Here is a 13,118-nt window from a genome sequence, read left to right as displayed (position 1 = left end):
ATTTTTAACTGTTATTCGTTTTCCATGGAATAGTACCGTGCCTCAGGCCACTCCAATAACATTCCTGGCTTGCCCTGCTGTAACGATCTGTAAAAACCCATCCAGTCAGATGATTTGGGTTTTAATATCAAGTTGCTTTGGAGAACATTCGTGGTTGGAGGTGCATAATAATATGTTTTATTATTGCCATAAAAAAAAAAATCTAGAAGAGAAGTGGTTTGCCTTTGCCCATTGGGGAGGTCTGGTTTGTTATTACATTCAGTGCAATGATAATTAATGACTCCTCAACCAGCACTAAAAAAGTGTTCCCTGGCTAAAATTTTCAAAAGTAATTAATGATTTGGGGTTTCTTTGCTTTCATGTGTTTGGTTGGAAATACCTTAAAAAGGGACCTGGTTTGCAGAAAAGCTAAGCACTGGCTTTCCAAAATTGTCTACCTCATGCTCAAAACCTTCAGCCCATGTCATTTTAAGGTCACGGTGGATGCTGTTTACTGGTAACAAAAATAAAAGTATGTCAATTCGCAAGTTAGTAATAGAGCCCCGGAGTAGATTTACAGATCACAAATAAATACATTTCAAAGGAAAATATTCTCAAATGATGCCTTCCTCGCACTTGCAAGAGGAGAATTCGAGACTCTGGGGATGAATGGAAGCTGCTTAATGAACAGCATGTAAGCAAAAGAGGGTAGACTGGGGACCGGTTCTAGCAGTTGTTTTGTATTGCTTATTAAAAGAAAGATCAAGACCACATCCTGCAGTCTTGGGTCATGCTTGGACATGTCAGAGTACTTTCGAATGTCACTGTATGGGCTGTGCCTGCCTGAAGCTGTCCTGGAGCCTGACTGTCCTGTGCCCAGCAGGAGGAATCACCATTCACTCCTGTGCGAAGGGGAGGACTGCAACTGAATCAGAAGGCCGATGTTTCAGCTGTGGTGCCAATGCTCATTCAAGGTATGCAATAATGGAGAAAGGAGCATCACCGATGTCCTTATTTCATCCACCCAAATGACTCAGCTTCAGAACAATTCAGAAAGGCTTCGAGCTCTTTCCCCAGCTCAGCTGCACTGGTGCAGGCAGGAGAAAGCAAAGAGCTGAAGGAGAAAGCAAGTAACTACTTCCAAGCTCTTCCTCTGCCAGTGTTTTATTTCATTCCCTGCTGCTTCCACTCATGTTCAGTTAGTCCAGATGAAAAACCTGCTTTGGATCTACGTCTCCCAGGCTTGGCCCCACACAGTTCAGCAGCCTTTCCTTTTCTTTGGGGGGCAGTCCTCAGGCAGGGCAGGTGTGCTGGCTGTTCAGGTCAACATGGCAAAAAGCTTTCTTCTGATACCTGAGGTTCTCATATTTAAGTGCAAGTTTGCTTTCTGTTCATTTGGGCAAGGTGCAACTTTTGGTCTTGTAAATTTAGCAGGTATGCTTGCAAGCTGCGGGGCAGCCATGCTGCAGCAGATTTTTTGTGGAGGCAACAGCCAGAGGTCTGTGAGGGCAAAGCAGGCTAGCACTGGCTCAAGATGCTCAGCTGCACGAAGCCAGCTGACCTGATGGGATTATTTGTGTTGAATTTGACACCAGGCAAGGCTCTGCACTTGCTGGAGCTTGCTCCGCCTTCCCCAGAAGGTGTCCACTTTTGTTTTGTAGGTCCCTCTTCCCAGATCCCATGGTTTACGTAGCACATGTTCATCATCCGTTTTGCTTCAAGGTATCCTTTCCTGACGGGATTTATCCACAGATGCGAAGATTTCCTCAACAGGACAATGAAAGTGGTTATTTGTTTTCTCCAGCTATATTTCCTTGATGATAGCTTACATTTTCCATCATCGATTCTTCTCCTCCTCCTGGCTGAAGGAAAGAGGGGTGTTTGTCTGAGGAGAAAAGGCCTGGAAGACGGGAGGGAGTATCAAATGACCACACTTCGATGACTGCCCTGACTTCCATGGGCAGACCTTGGGCTGTGTATTACTGGGGGCTAGAAGAAGGACTTATTCACCCCAGCCTCGGAAAGCCCCACCACTATAGCTGCGCCACGATTCTCACAGACACACTGCCTTCTGGACACAGAGTAGAGATGTTGGGTCTGCAGAGAAGCCTGCTACATCAGCTGAAATTGAAAGGGTACTGTTGTGCTTTGCTGAACTCGTTTTACCCCTCCTGATGCACTAACTGAGGTTTAGTATGTGATTGATGAGCTGCTAAGAGCGAGGGGAAAATGTGTGCCTTGCCTAACTTCATGTCCCGTCATGAAGCACTGTTTGGAATAGAAAAAAAAAAAAAAGTTTGATTTAAGCTTGCATTTGCTTTCTCAGAATTGCTCTAGGGTGGAGACAGGATAAACCCTGGAGAAGGGAGTGGGCGAAGGAGCTCGGGGCCAGAGCTGCAGAGCTTGCAAGGGTCAGGCAATTCCTCACGCAGAGCCGCGATGGATCAGGAGCCCGCCGAGAGGCAAGGAGCAGGGTGAGGTGGGCTGGGGCAACACACCCCGTGTGGCAGCTCAGGGCTGCTTCGGCCACCACGGCGGCTCACAGCCCTGCCATGGGCAGCGTCAGCCGGGAGCAGCAGGCCGGGGGCGCCGTGCAGGGCATGCCCAGCAGCCCGGCATTGTTGGCAGAGCACGCGGCTGCTGGCGGCAAGCCCGGGAAATAAACATCGAAAGATGAAAGCGGGCCAACGTGGGAGGCAGCGGCCTGCTCGGTTTCCAGCCTCTGATCACCTTCTTCCAAGCCCTGCCTCCCCACCGCGTCCCCTCGTCCTCCCACAATGAATGGATCGCTGCCCTCCTGCAGGAAAACGAACTGCTTGCTGGAAAGGGGGATTGCCCAGATGTCTCCCCGGAGAGCTGCTTTGCATTGAAGGGCGTGTGCACATCCTGAGAAAGGATGTGATCTGATTTCTTTTAATAGAGACATTGTACGCCCATAGTCTAGAGCATCCACAGTTGTCCATGGCTTTCTCATATCCTTCTCAGAGCCTTGCTGACACAGCTTTGTAAAACATCCATACGAACGCATAGGTCCAAGAAAACCACGGCAGGTAGCATCATGTGCTGAGGTCTCCGTGTTGGCCCCTTGCACCACTGCTTCCTCCCAGAATCGAAGCAGATCCCCCAGCTCTCAGTGCCAGGCTGGGTACGTGGTGGATGAAGCCCGAGGAAGATAACCACAGTATCTGTCCTGGGCTCTAGCTATGGCTGAGTCGGATGCAGATCTGAGTTACAATAATGCTGTTCCTATGGGCAAGTCGAGCTTATTGTAGTTGTAAGGGTGGAGTTCAGGTGGTCTGGCAGGAGAGAGAAGATCCAAGCCTGTATCCTAGTGCCACAGTAAGTGCATGAATTTATAAAGGCAGGTGGTGACATCAAGAAGATGCCTGGAGATTGGGACTGGTGGTACAGAGAATGGAAAGAGGACAAGAAAGTGGTAAAACGGTCTGGGAGGTCATAGAGAGAGACACGGTTCTACTGGAATAAAACTGCCAAGTCTTACACAGCACACAGAAATCAAATTACCCTTCCAAAAGATCTTGAACAGCTTTTTATTGACATGACTTTTTCCCTTCAAGTGGCCATGGCTTTTATGATTCCTTTCTGGATGTACTAAAACTATTTTTTAGGGAAATTAACATACTATCCCCAGACTTTGGAGATCTTTGTATTTGAAGATAAATATTAGTACAATATTTGAAATATTGTACTAATAGAGAAATTGCATACTTTTAGGAATGCTGCATCTATGTCTGACTCCACTTCACAGACATCCTAAAAAAGGGAAGATCAGCTGTGCTGGGTCTCAGAGTCCTCTTTTTTTTTTTTTTTCCAAATTAAATAAAAAAGCCTCCCAAGCCTAATGAGTCATGTTATTTTGCACACGAGTGAATTCTTCTCTATCACTCAAGCTGATGAATGGCAAGAAAGAATTATTTGGATTGCCAGTTATTTGTTCAAAAATTTATATATATTTATTAACACTGCGGTGCTATTGTCCCCCACATCCAATACAAACACACCTCAGATCTCATTCTAACATGGCAATGACTTTTCAGCTGATAGATAGGGATACTCCTGTTTACCCTTCCTGATTTTTAAAAGACATTGGAGATGGAGAACCCTGAAAAATAAATAAATGTGCAGGAATACAAAAACTAACATTGTGAATATGAAAAAGCGAAAGTAAAGTGTTCCTGATAAAAGCATAATTACTTGGATTCTAAACTAAGAGAGAGACAGAGAACTTTGACTTCAGTGCGTTGGCACCTGAGAAAGGAGCTGATGGAGGCACAGTGAGCAAAGTGACAACAGATAAGGGGGTTCTCACACGATTCCCCTGCATGCCCCCACAGTGGGTCTTTGACAGTGGACTGAACCATTTACTAACTGGTTTGGAAACACTACAGCATATTAGTTTAGACCGTGTTACTCTGGGATGTTATATCTTGGTTTGATTGTTACTTTTCTGAGAAATACAGTGAGGGAGTTTGTTGCATGTATCAAGCAGATGCTTTATATATCAGCAGAGTGTAATGTGCTGTTGAATAGAGGACTAACAATTTACATTTCCTTCTGAGATGTGTAAATAATTATATAGACGACAATGTACAAACTAATCAGGCACTTCCTTTCACCCACTGAAGTTAGTCAATACGATTTAATGAATGGTTACAAGATAAGACCTTGATCCTGCAAACACTTTGTCAAGTGAAAAACTCTGTGTGAACTGCACCCACTGGCCAACTCAGGTGGATCCAGTTGCTCATGCTAGTGATAGGACTAGAGGCAATGGCCTCAAGTTGTGCCTGAAGAGGTCTGGGTTAGAAATGAGAAGAAATTTCTTCTCAGAAAGAGCAGTCAGGCGTTGGAATGGGTTGCCCAGGGAGGTGGTGGGGTCACCGCCCCTGAGGGTGTTCAAGGCAAGGTTGGACGTGATGCTTGGGGACATGGTTTAGCGGGTGATAGTGGTGGTAGGGGGATGGTTGGACCAGGTGGTGTTGGAGGTCTCTTCCAACCTTAATGCTTCTGTGATTCTATGTGAATAATAGCTTCTATGATCATGTAAAGGATATGTTATACAAATATGGAGCATACGTCTGTGCCTTGTTAGTTGGCAAGGCCCTGCCTCTTGAAAATTAGGAAGGGTCTCAACTTCAACAGCCTCTTCTTCCTTAGCATCAGTACATGTTTGTCTCTTTCCCCTACCCAGCCACTGATTCCCATGAAACCTAGTGGAAATGTCACATCTCTGATACTTTACTTCTTTGTCAAAAGCAGTTGAAATTCTCATTGAAAAGTTATCAGTGGGCAGTCAGCGGGCACGAGTGGGACAGAAGTGGAGTTGCGTTAGTGCATAATCATATCAGGTGTCACTAGCCCTCAAAAAGATAGAAGAAACAAGATTCTTTAATATAAAAATCATAGAGGTGTCTAAGAAACTCAAGCTTCTCCTTGGTCCTTGCCATGATGACAGTAAGAGATATAAAAAGAGATAAATGCCAATATACCTGCCTCCTTCCTGCACTTCTTGGCACAGGACTATATGATTACCACTAACCTCTCTACCAGCGACAGGTAACTCTTAGATTTCTGCCTCTCCACTCCCTGTTCTTTGTCCCTAGCCCTTGTCCACAGCCGCCTCTCCAAGTACAGGGTAGCTAAAAGCTGGGCAGTGCAAAGTCACACTGTGTCTGTGAAAGCACACTTTCTCTGCTCTTTTTGCTGCTGCTGCTGGGAACTACCTGATACTCCTATCAATTAAAGAAGCTTTTTGCTTTAAGGCTCATGAAGGAAGTAATGTACTTGATTTTATTTGAGAGCTGCAAAGTCAGGAAGGAATTCCCTGTTCCTCCAGTTGTTGCTTGGCAAGAGATGAAGAATGCTAAAGCTTCTGGGAGCGCCAGTGAAAGCTAGCTGAAGGGCAGCCAGCCATCCTAGCTTGAAAGATCAGAAGGGACAATCTCAATAATATGTAATACAGACCACAGGGGTGCCAGAGTTTACTGTTGTTTATACTACAGCATAGCATTTTGGAAAACAGTCCTGATTTTAGTGGTGGGGAATCATCACACAATGCTATGTGTGCTGTCCCAAGCTGTTGAAAAGAAAGAGCTTGGGTTTTGGTCTGAATTTAATGTGGTTAAACTTCCAGATTATCATTCTCGTTACATCTTTACGTGATAGATACTGAAAAGCCTTCACTACCAAAGTCTGCTCCTGCATATTTACCTGCAGACTGCAATCAAGCCACCTCATGACCTCTCCTTTGGTTAAGCAAATTGCTCAAGCTCCTGGTATCTCACAGTATGAGGGATGTGTTCCAATCTCTACTCATCTCTGTGCGTCCTCTCTAATGTGTCTTAGTCCTTACCTCAGTCCAGTGATTATTCTTTACTCTCCTGTTTGAAAAATTCATTGATTCAGGTTCGCGTTGGATGCAGTGATTTAAACAGAGGATGAGGCAAATATAAGTCATACAAAATACAAAGTGAGGCTGCCATGTAGGTGATGCAACCATGCAATACTACTGCCAGGCAGCAGGAGGAATACAATAGGTCCTGCAAAGCCATGAATTCCTAATTATTCAAAGTACAACATAAAGGGTTTTTTTTTTTTGGAACTAACTTGTTCTCTTTTTTCACTTCAATCTTTTTTTTTTTTTTTTCTTTTTCAAAGGAATGAGGAGAATGTACATATGTGTTTGCCTCAGTGATGGTGTACAGTCTGTGTACAAAGGCATATAGACATGATTGATGTCAACATGTTTCCCTGTTTCTAGCCAAGCTGGCAGCACCAGCTTATTCTGAAAGAGAGGAAATTGATTTCCACCCATTTACAGAAAATCTAGTTTATTAACAGTGGATCAGACAAAAAGAACTGTTTCTCATAGCTTGCTAGAACATGCAGGGAAGGAAACAGCCATGATTTGGCTACTGGCAGCTCCGCAGCTGCATGGCCAGACCCGCACCACCCACGTCACAGCGTGCGGCAAGCAGCACTGGCACGGGGCAGGGAAGTTACAGCCCTCCTGGGTGAATCAGTGACCGGCTTATCTGCGAACTCAGAATAAAAGCACAACCTTCTGGTGTGTAATAACGAGCTGCATAAGAACTGGGGAAATGCTTACAAAACCTTACTGTGTATCTACTCTTCAAAGTGAGCTAGACTGCCCTAGCCATGGCACGCCAGATCTGTGCTGGTTAATTTACTCTGTTCATCGTCTAGAGCTACTTGAGATGTGTTTTCATTACCCCCCAGTCAGATGAAAACAAGTTACCACGTGAACAACTTGTAGTATGACCGACATTATAGAAAGAAAGAGCTCAATACCTGTATTTTGCATGCTGTGTCTCAGGTGAGTCTTTTGCCTACCTGTCCTGCAAAATGCCTTTCCCTTGGCAGTGCCAAAGGCCATGCCAAAACTCTGCAGCTCAAACACATTTATTTCTTGTAGATTTGTGTGAGATTATTTTTACTTTCTAAAAAGCTTGATCCCACAGTCATTATACCATAGGAACTTCAAGGCTGCTGTTTACTTTTGACTATTTTTTCTCCTCAAATCTAACACAGCAGTGAGAGACTGCTTTAACTTGTAGATGAACAATTTATATTTGGGAGAACTTTGAACTCTCCCTGCTGCTGTCATTGACAGGTAACGTGAGATGTCTAGCTTGAGAACTAACAGAAATGGTTATTACTGAAGGGAGAGTAATTGCACGGAAATCTTCGCATTTGAATCCCCTGTGGGAGCCAGTGCCATAATTTGATGGACAAACTCTCAGACAGAATAAAGACCCATAATTGATCCTCAATAACAGGAAGGATTTTTATTGTAAAACGTCTGTGCGGGTAAGAAATCACAGAAGAAGTTAAGTTAGTCGCAACAGAAATCCCTTGATGATAAACGCTTTTCAAGACTTTGCACAGACACAAAAAATTCATTCAAATACATTCAAAAAATTAAAAGGCCTGATCCTTTATTCTCTTGACTCTCTAAATTCTGAAACACATGTAAGTCTAAGTTTAATTTACATCTGCAAATTTGATCAGTTAGTGCTTAGTGCTAAACAATGCTTTTGTGGAAAAAAAAAAATGTATATTTCTATGAATACTGCAGATATTTTGGAATTTCTAATATAAATAACCAAAGCAGCATAAAACAAGACTTGGAACTTTGGATTAAGAAATTGTCTTCTCTTTTAAAGCAGCACCCTATTCTCTTTCTTTTCCTTCATCCCACCATCACATTCCCCAAATGAAACATAGGGTAATAAGAACGAAGCAGTGCATTATTTCTCTCTATTCAGTTGCTGGTTATTTGCCTGAGCAGCAAGCCATAATGGAAGGTGTTTTTATTAAATGAAGAAAACTGTTGATCTTAGGTTGCCAAATCACTGTATTTTCTTTTCAGCTTCTGTGGTGGAGCAGTGGTGCAGGCCATGGGAAATAACAATGGGAATGACAGTCCCTGTGGAAAGGAGACCGTGATGTTCTGCTCTCAGATTCAGTCTGGGTAATTATTCCATCACTGCTGTCCTCAGAAAGCAACAGAGAGCCTGCTCCAAAGTGCTTTCAAAGTCAAGGCAAGGGAGGAAGGTTGACAGAGAGAGGTAGCACATTCTCTTAAACCAAGTAACACAGCGGAAGGAAAAAAAAAATCCAACAAGCTTTCAGCAAGACAAAATCCAACAAACTTTCTGCAAGGAAGAGGCAGAGTGCTTCCCTGTGTGGATGCTCTGCAGAGACTGCCTCATCTGTCAAGATTTCCTCTGAATAACTATTTTTTATTTTGTACTTTTGGAAGGGAGAAAGGTAAGTAAGATGAGCTGCTAACTTTCCTTTCTGTTTAGGCACAGACCTCAAAAGCTGGAGCAGGCCTTCTGCCGTCAGTAGGTTTGGTGGAGAGGGTAGGTAAAATCCTGCATATTTTGTACCATTTTGGTTACAATTCTAGGTGCGAATGACAATTCATAAAGCTGAAATTGTGTTTTTGAGTGTATTAAAATTGAAAAGAATCATAGAACAATTAAAGTTGTAAAGGTCCTCAGAAGGTCATCTGGTGCAACCCTGTCCTATAATGGTGGATTTATTTGACAAGCTAAATAGGCTATAGCTATGCTACTTACACTGTACTGTGTGGTGCAAGCTCTTTAGACAAATCATATTGTGTAGGAGCAGCTTCATACCTATCCTCTTCTGTCTGCCACCTAAAAAGCAGCTGTGTGTGGCAATGGTTAGTTAACAGGGAGATTTAAAGTCATTATGCTAGTCTTGCACTTTTTCACTTACTGAGGATAAGATAAGCTTTCCTTCCTTTCTTTTTTCCCTTTTCCCTTTCTGCTATTTACCCAAATGTTGATATATAATGTATGAAAACACATTGCGTATATCCTTGCCTGCTGTACTGTTAAATGAGTTCTTTTGGGTTGTGCTGGGAATCAGGGATCCCTGATTCCCTGTCCTGTAACTCTGTAACCCCTGGACCACATAAATTGTTGCAGAATCAGATTTAAGAAAACAAAAACAAAAACAATATATTTATTTGGTCATAAGAGTCTATTAAAAAAGCATAACCAAAGAAAATCCTAACAACTTAAAAAATGTCAGTGGCAGCAATGAAGCCCACTTTCAGATGTTGTCGCCTAAATACCGGTCTTCTGAAACTTTACAAGCTTTGGTTTCACCAGCTTTCTGAATGACTGCCACCTAAGCCATTCTGAGTAATGAACAATGCAGATATCTTGATAAAATAGGATATAAGGGAAGAAATTAAAATGCCCCCAAGAGTACCACACATAGGTGCACAAAATGTAGGCAACTTTATTTACCAAAGCTGAATAGAGGCTGTCAGCTAATATTTGCTATTCTGCTAGGTCTCCATCAGTTCACTGCAATTGCATGGAGTTTTGTAGTTAATCTCTGTACTTGATTATGTTGGTTTTCTTTTTTTTTTTTTTTTTTTTTTTTTCTTGGAGGGGTTAATCCAGGTAGAAATTAAGGAACATCCTGAAAGATGCCCTGGCTGTGGAAACAAAAGGCAGGAATTAGGAAGGAGGTTGTTCGGACAAGCATGTTTGCGCAAGTAGAGCTGAGAGATGCTGGATTTTAAGAAAAAGTAGTAATTACTGGATTGAAGACCTTAATTCCTGTTGACAAACTGAAGAGGTCTGATGCTGTGTGGATGGGGTTCGTATTAAATGGGGCTCCTTCCAGGCCATGTGGAATGTCTGCAGAGCAGCAATGGTTTGTAAGGTGCCAGGCACTGCTCCCCTCTGTGAGAAGTTTCAAGCTTTTCCTCCACTTTATTATTTCTGTCTCGGAATGTAAAACTTTACACGTGCACTAAAACTTGAATATATTTAATAGGATTGAGGTGTAAGCGATATATTGACGAAAATCTGGTTACAGGGATGTAGCATCTTTGTGGACATAGGACTAACTGCTCTTGTTCTAGCTGAAACCGTGGCTTAATCCTGACAAAACCAGCAACATCAAGAGGTTTGGGTCTATGAATAAGAAGAGATGCAGCACATTTGGGGCTTTAGGGTCTGTGCTTAACCAGACTTAGTAGTTCTGAGCAGCCCACAGCCAGCAGTGAGCTCGCTCCTTGTCACAGGGCAGACGTGAGGGAAAGGAGGGACAAAACGACTCAAAAGGAGTCAAAAGGAGTCAAAACGAGTCAAAAGGACTCAAAACATCGACACCGCGGCTCCAACAGCGCTCAGTGCGCCTCAGCCGGCGCCACAGCGCCCTCACGGCCGGCCCGAGCCCGCCCGAGCGCGGCCGAAGCCGCCCGAAGCCGCCCGAGCCCGGCCGAGGCCCCTCGCGCGCCGCTTCCGCCTCCAGCCCCGCCCCGCGCCCCTCGCCCGAACCCAAAATGGCCGCCGGCGCGGCCCCCTTCCCAGCCTGGGCATCGCGCCCGACTCCAAGATGGTGGGCGGCGGAGGCCCCGTCGCAGCCACCCTAGCGGCTCAGCCCGGGCGCCGCTCCCTGATAGGCCGCGCCACGCCCCGCCCCTTGCTTCCCGCCGCTCCCATTGGCCACACCGCCAGCCAGCGCTGCTCTGATTGGCTGCCGAGGCGTCGCTCCCGCTCTGCCCGCAGCGGAGCTATTTTCCAGGCGGCGGCGGCGGCGGGGGAGGGGAGGGGAGCGGAGGAGCGGAGCGGAGGGGCCCGGCCCGGCCCGGCCCCGCGGAGCGCCCGGCGGCTGCGGGACATGGCGGGGGCACGGCGCGGGGCTCAGCACCGCGGTACGTGGGGACCGGACGGGGACCGGGGACACGGATGGGATCGGGGATGGGAGCGGGGACGGGGCGGCCGCCCCGGGGAGCCGCCGCTGCTGGGAGCCGTCGGGGGGCGCAGCGCGGGGCGGTGCTGCGGGAACGGCCCCGTGCTGTGGGTCCCTGCGGCTGTCACCCGGGGCTTTGGGCACGGCCAGGCCGTCCCGCGGGCACCCCGCTCCCTGCACGGGGGTGCAGCCCCTGGCCGTGCCGTGCCAGCCCCGCGGTGAGGAACGCGGTGCTTCTCGCCCCGTACGGGCTGTGTGGCTCCCTGTAAACGCACGGCTTTCCCCTCGGAAATTACAGCAGCTTCAGGGTTGTTCGTGGTGGGGGTGCTGTGCTGGATTCCTACAAGAAGGTGTTTTTAGGGTAAACGTAGTCCAAGGGAGCTGCTTGCACGGGGGTGCCATGAATGGAAAGGGCTACCTGAGGTTGCGTTGTCACAACCTTATGTAAAACTGAATTTGTACGGAAAAAGGCCGGCTCTCGTAGTAATGGACCTGTCTCCTCCAGAAGGCAGCGAGCTGAGCGTGTGCGTTGGGTGTCAAGTTGAGAGGGAAAACCCGGAGAGTTTCCTTGTGGCTTTAAACTGGTGTGCAGGAGGCTGCACGCTGCTTATCACGGCTATCCGAATATTCACATGCGTCGGGTACATCTGGGTGTTCTGTTTGAGATAAGAGTTCTTAACCATAAAATCTCTCGTGTGGTTATTTTGTTTAAACTTCAGTCTCTTAGAGGCCAGCGATTGCGTTTCAGGGTGCTTTCTTTATAATGTTATTAATATCGCATTAGGTAGGGCCCAGTTGCTGGACCCTTTAGCATGGACTTGTTTAGAGAATCGGTGTCGTAATGTGGCTTCCTGGAAGTGCTTTTGTTTTTGTTAAGGAATTACGGACTGAAGGTGTGATTCCTACCTTCCTTTCACGTAAACCCTTCAGCGAGGGATGCTGCTCCAAGATCACTCTTACCAAAGAACCTTTTTAGTCCCTTTCCTCCCCGCAAAGTGTGTTTGTGCACGGCCGAGGCAGCATCCAGAGGAATCTGGAGGCTGGCTCACATCTCAGATCGCCCAGGTTTGTGCTGTTAGAGGCCTCCTGCTGAAGCTGTTGGGCTGTGCTCAGCCCTGGGTATAACCCCGTTACCTTATCAGATGCAGACTTTGGAGGTTGCGGTTGTGAGATACTGGCAGGAGGTAAGTAGCCACAGCGAACTGCTGAAAGGAGGCAGGTCTCCAAGTTAATAGCTGCTAATTCGTTCGGTTATTAACCTGCAAACTAGGATGCTCAGGTGGACTTGATGTTAAAGCAAGAATCTTAGCAGTGGGGTCTGTGTAAGGACAGATTGATTCTCTCTGCTCTTTTTGTACATTAATAACTGCAGCAGAATAAATTAAATATCCTTTTAGGATGTGTTCTGAGTCAGTCTGAAGCAAACTGTAAAAAAAGAGTAAACAGGATGAGTTTGAGACCTGGTGGACTGAGCTGCTGAGATCTGTGCTGATTTTCCAGTTTGTCTAAATGTCTCGTGTCTACCCCAGTTTCAGAATTGCGTTAGCAATTAGTACAGTGAACTAGTAAATTCGGACAGCTGGGAGCATGCAGTAGCTTGACATGACTTCATCTGTATGAGAGCCCTGGAAAAATGGCTGCTTTAGTCCTTGGGGGAATAGCTAGAATTTCTCTCCTCTTACCCTGGTAATGGTGGCAGGTACATCCAAGAAAGAGAGAGCAGATGGAAGGGATTAGGAATCAACTGTGTTCAATTACAAATTAAAAAAAAAAATAATCTCTGCACCATGTGAAACCTGTCACTGTGTGACAAGGTTCCTGATAGATGGCTGTTCATCATGTTAGATGTG

The 13,118-nt window shown here is 45.9% G+C and overlaps 2 protein-coding genes across 3 annotated transcripts in view; both read left to right on the top strand.

Moving 5' to 3' along the window:
* The window catches only part of CRIPT (CXXC repeat containing interactor of PDZ3 domain), a 63,168-nt gene extending 53,798 nt beyond the window's left edge, over positions 1 to 9,370 (top strand). Inside the window, exons 6-7 of the transcript XR_011808187.1 lie at positions 8,393 to 8,494; positions 8,832 to 9,370. The gene's annotated coding sequence lies outside the window, so the exon portion shown is untranslated. The remainder of the gene's footprint in view (positions 1 to 8,392; positions 8,495 to 8,831) is intronic.
* Positions 8,548 to 13,118, top strand: part of SOCS5 (suppressor of cytokine signaling 5) — a 29,158-nt gene continuing 24,587 nt past the window's right edge. The window contains exon 1 of one of the 2 annotated variants that reach the window (XM_072035731.1): positions 8,548 to 8,793. The gene's annotated coding sequence lies outside the window, so the exon portion shown is untranslated. Of the gene's footprint in view, positions 8,794 to 11,072; positions 11,231 to 13,118 lie in introns of those variants that run through there. The other variant, XM_027454069.3, reaches the window with a different exon arrangement.

This window comes from Anas platyrhynchos, chromosome 3 (assembly GCF_047663525.1).
Source record: "Anas platyrhynchos isolate ZD024472 breed Pekin duck chromosome 3, IASCAAS_PekinDuck_T2T, whole genome shotgun sequence".
Lineage (NCBI taxonomy): Eukaryota > Metazoa > Chordata > Aves > Anseriformes > Anatidae > Anas > Anas platyrhynchos.
This window is presented reverse-complemented; position numbering and strand designations above follow the sequence as displayed.